Source organism: Heloderma suspectum, chromosome 6 (genome assembly GCF_057233095.1).
Source record: "Heloderma suspectum isolate Gila_16-S chromosome 6, 16-S_ref, whole genome shotgun sequence".
Lineage (NCBI taxonomy): Eukaryota > Metazoa > Chordata > Lepidosauria > Squamata > Helodermatidae > Heloderma > Heloderma suspectum.
In genome coordinates this window covers 105,648,370-105,653,710 of record NC_139463.1, presented here as the reverse complement: position 1 = coordinate 105,653,710, position 5,341 = coordinate 105,648,370, and positions in this window count along the sequence as shown.

Below are 5,341 nucleotides of genomic sequence, written 5' to 3'. Positions count from 1 at the left end.
TTAGCCTTGAGAAGAGAAGACTGAGGGGAAATATAGCACTCTTATTTATTTTATTTATTTATTGCATTTATATCCTGCCTCTTTTCCTCTTGCAAGGAACCCAAGGCGGCTTACATTCTCCTCCTCTCCATTTTATCCTCACAACAACAACAACCCTGTGAGGTAGGTTGGGCTGAGAGTCTGTGACTGGCCCAAAGTCACCTAGTGAGCTTCCATGGCCAAGTGGGGACTAGAACCCAGATCTCCCAGCTCCCAGTCCAGCACTCTCACTACTATACCATGCTGGCACTCTTCAAGTACTTGAAAGGCTGTCACAGAGAAGAAGGCCGGGATCTCTTCTCAATCATCCCAGAGTGCAGGACACGGAATAATGGGCTCAAGTGACAGGAAGCCAGATTCTGGCTGAACATCAGGAAAAACTTCCTGACTGTTAGAGCAATATGATAGTAGAACCAGTTACCTAGGGAGGCAATGGGCTCTCCCACTCTGGAGGCATTCAAGATGAAGCTGGACAGCCATCTGTCAGGGATGCTTTGACTTGGACTCCTGCATTGAGCAGGGGTTGGACTTGGTAGTCTTTTAGGCCCCTTCTAATCCTACTGTTCTATGATTCTATGATTCTGTAATCCTGACCAGACTTACCTGCCTTGACTTGACTCCATCAGATACCACTACCAGCTTCTCCTGTAAGCCTCAAGTACTCAGAATGGGACAGCTGTGTTGTGGGATTTTTTACTTTGGGGGCGATTCCTAGAAAGGCAAAGGGCAAGAACATTCTCCCTGCCCCACCTTGATTTTTTTGTTCCTTTTCTAAGCCTGTATACCATAAGGGAACAGGAGCATGCAGATATTTCTTCCTGGGCTCTACCACATGGACGTGACCAAAACCTCTGTGCTCAGTGTCCTCTAGCTGCATCCCAAAACCTGCCTACACTTCTGGCTTCACCCCTGTACCAGAAGTCCCTACCCATAGGCCCTGCCTAGGTTTTTGTTTTTAAAGTAAAATATTTATGAACCTAAATAGGCTATTATAAATGGATGTGGGCCTTGTCTTCAGTTCTAGGTTGGGTGTGGGGGGATTGTGTGGCCTTTGCACCTGGAAGGTGCCCTGAATGCCTAGCAAGTGGCTGACCCAAGCCACCTGCCCCATCTCCAGCTCTGAGCTGCAGTGTTTTTGCACTGGCCAGAATCCCTGTCCCAATCTACATCTTTAGAGCTAAAAAGAGGAGGGTGGACAGTAGTGCAGCTGGGTAATTTTAAATTCTAGACTTAATCATCTTATGCCCCCCCCCACTTGTTTGGGGACCTTACCATTCATTTTGTCGAGTGGGTCCTGGACATCTGCCCTGATGGCACCAGTGAAGAGGGAATTTCTCGTAACTCGGTGCTACATTTTGAAGGTGTGGTGTAGGTTAGGGACCAGACCCTCGGCCAGGGGTGTTGAACCTCTTTCAGTCTGATGGCCAAATCCCATTTTGGAGACGCTCTCAGGGCCAAATTCTGTGGTGGGGGGGCCAAAGGCAAAACAGGCAGCATATTTTAGCTTAAAGTTCTTATTGCCAGGAACTAAGCCTTAAGAGAGGCATTTCAACCTTTTACAATGGGGGAAAAACTGCCCCAAAGCCAAAAAAGCACCAAATGATCAGCGGTTGGGGGAAAGAGGAAGGGGTGGGGCCATCTCGGGAAATCCACAGGGCTGGATTTGACCCCTGGATCTGAGGTCTTGCATCCCTGTCCTAGGCTCCCTTCATCCATAATCTCCAAAGCTCCCCACTACAGAGCCTGCATTTTTGCCAGAATCATCTGGGAGGAAGGGAGGAGAGGAATCTCAAATTTGATGCCTCTTCCAGTTATTTCCCTGGGTTAGGATGGTGTCAGTCAGGGCCTGGCCCAATCAGAATTCTTCCTGACTGGATCCTTGTTTCCATCCCCCCATGTGCAACCCCCCCTACAGAAGGCACGGCTAAAAATGGGGTGCTTTGCTTCTCCTTCTCTTTCCTGGGGGACGTCTGCTTGCCTTTCTACTGGAGTGAACCCATATCACCCAGCATAAAGAGAGATGCAACCCTTCCACATGTGAATTACTGAAACGACTTTTGGGGATCCATACCAGAATACAGAAACTCTGGCCTATGGGCCAAATGCTGCCTACTTGTGTCCCTGTTGGCCCTCTCGGGTTCCCCAGAAAGTCACACCAGTTTTCTTCCCAGCTTTTGTGCATTTTCCCCCTGTTCAAAAAGAATGAAATGCCCCTCCTAAGATGTAGTTGCTGGCGGTACAAGCTTTAAGCAAAAATATGCTGGTGTTTTGGACATGCCCCCTTTGCCATTTGCCCTGCCGCCTTTTGCATTCAGCCCCACCCACTACTGGAATGTGGCCCCCAAGAACTTATCCGAAATGAAATTCGGCCCCCATGCTGAAAGAGGTTCAGCACCTCACGTTCCTTTGTCCTCCCCCTTCGCAATCAACACACTCCAGGAAACAAGCCTTTGGGCTACACTACTTTATTAGTTAACACTAGCTGCTTTACAAATGCAGATTCTAGGAAACTCTCAAACTGCAATGAAACAGCTAATCCACACATCTAGGAGTATCAACAGAGGAGACAAAGTGGAAGTTAGAGAAGTTGCCAGCAGTCTGGGCAAGAACCCGGCCAGACTAGCTTCGCAGGGATGCCCCTCCGGTAGGGTGGCTCCCTCCTACGTTGGCTTTCACGAGTGGCCAACCTGGCGGAGTGTCTGAGCCCTGCCTCTAACTTTTCCCGCTTCACTCTGCAACGGACCCTAGTATCTCTCAAATCATGCCTCTTGCTCTCTTCCTCCTCCTCCTCCTCTTCCAAACCCTGAGTTCTCGTGGTGGAGGAAAGGGGGAGCCGTTCAGGCTGGGCCATCTGTGCGTCAAGGTCTTGGGAAGGAAGTCTTGCCATATCTGGGCTCACTAGGGAGGGTGCCTCCCTCTGTTCTGGTTGTTCCCCTTCTGATTCTGAATCTGAGCTGCCAGACATCTCCACACGCTCAGATTCATTCCTGGCATGATCTATACCAAGTGTAAGGACTGTCTAGGTCAAATATTGTTATCTGTTTTTTAAACGCAAACTCTTATTTCTCTGGCTTTTAAAACAATCTTGAATCTCTAGTAAATAAATAAATAAACTTGACTTGGGAACTTGGATTTGATTAAGCACTTGCTTGGATGCTTTCACCCACAGCTGACTATTCTATCTGTTGCTACTAAACTAACACCAAGGCCGTCCACAATTTGTCATTCCATTGCTTGCATTCCCTCCTCCGGAAATTCCTTTCCTCTGTAGGCTGCCTAAAAGGAGGTGAAAGCTCACTTTCAAAGGAAGTGAAAGACTGCCAGGTGAAGGTCAAAAGAGGTGAGGAAACCAAGGCATTTTAAGATATCAGACACAGAGAGAGCATAAACACGATGGATGGCCTTCGAAAGTGATGGGGGAAGTATGAAGGCGCTGAGTGCGAAAGGTGTCACCTCTCAAAACTTCCTGAGAGAGGTCACACATCTAAAACATCCCAGCCATTGCCAGTGCATTCAGTTTGGCTTGATCCCAAAGAAATAAAGTAACATTACAAATTCCTCCCTCCGTACGCAAGTGCAGATTAGCCGTTAAGTATAAATAAACATGGCAACCCACTCCAGTATTCTTGCCAAGAAAACCCCATAGAACATATCACAAGGCTAAAAGATATGACGCCGGAAGATGAGCCCCTCAGGTCGGAAGGTGTCCAATATACTACTGGGGAAGAGCAGAGGGAATTTCCAAGTAGCGCCAGAAAGAGTGAAGCGGCTGGGCCAAACCCGAAAGGACACTCAGCTGTGGATGTGTCTGGTGGTGAAAAGAAAGTCCGATGCTGTAAAGAACAATATTGTTTAGGAACCTGGAATGTCAGATCAATGAATCAAGGTAAGCTGGAGGTGGTCAAACATGAGATGGCAAGATTGAACATTGACATCTTGGGAATCAGCGAACTAAAGAGGACAAGCATGGGCGAATTTAATTCAGGTGACCATTATATCTACTACTGTGGGCAAGAATCCCTTAGAAGAAATGGAGTAGCACTCATAGTCAATAAAAGGGTGGAAAAAGCAGTACTGGGGTACAATTTCAAAAACGATAGAATGATTTCAGCACGAATCCAAGGCAAACCATTCAACATCACAGTAATTCAGGTCTATGCCCCAACCACTGAGGCCGAAGAAGCTGAGGTTGAACAGTTCTATGAAGACCTACAACACCTTCTAGAACTAACACCAAAAAAAGATTCCTCTTCATCATAGGGATTGGAATGCTAAAGTAGGAAGTCAAGAAATCACCGGGATAACAGGCAAGCATGGCCTTGGTGTACAAAATGAAGCAGGACAAAGGCTAATAGAGTTTTGCCAAGAGAACACACTGATCATAGCAAACACTCTTTTCCAACAGCACAAGAGGCAACTCTACACGTGGACATCACGAGATGGTCAATATCAAAATCAGATTGATTATGTATTTTGCAGCCAAAGATGGAGAAGCTCTATACAGTCAGTAAAAACAAGACCTGGAGCTGACTGTGGCTCAGATCATGAGCTTCTTGTTGCAAAATTTCGGCTTAAATTGAAGAACGTAGGGAAAACCACTAAACCATTCAGGTATGACCTAAATCATATCCCTTATGAATATACACTGGAGGTGAGGAATAGATTTCAGGGATTAGACCTGATAGACAGAGTGCCTGAGGAACTATGGACGGAGGTCCGTAACCTTGTTCAGGAGGCAGCAACTCAATCCATCCCAAAGAAAAAGAAATGCAAGAAAGCAAAGTGGCTGTCTGATGAGGCTTTACAAGTAGCTGAGGAAAGAAGGGAAGAGAAAAGCCAGGGAGAAAGAGGAAGATATATCCAACTGAATGCAGAGTTCCAGAGAATAGCAAGGAGAGACAAGAAGGACTTCTTAAATGAACAGTGCAAAGAAATCGAGGAAAACAACAGAATGGGAAAGACTAGAGATCTTTTCAAGAAAATCGGAGATCTCAAGGGAACGTTTTGTGCAAAGACGGGCATGATAAAGGACAAAGAAGGCAGGGACCTAACAGAAGCAGATGAGATTAAGAAGAGGTGGAAAGAATACACAGAAGAACTATACAGGAAAGATCTGAATGTCCCTGATAGCCATGATAGTGCGGTCACTGAACTTAAGCTAGACATCCTAGAGAGTGAAGTCAAGTGGCCTTAGGAAGCATTATTAACAACAAAGCTAGCGGAGATGACAGTATTCCAGCTGAGCTATTTAAAATCCTAAAAGATGATGCTGTTAAAGTGCTGCACTCAATATGCCAACAAA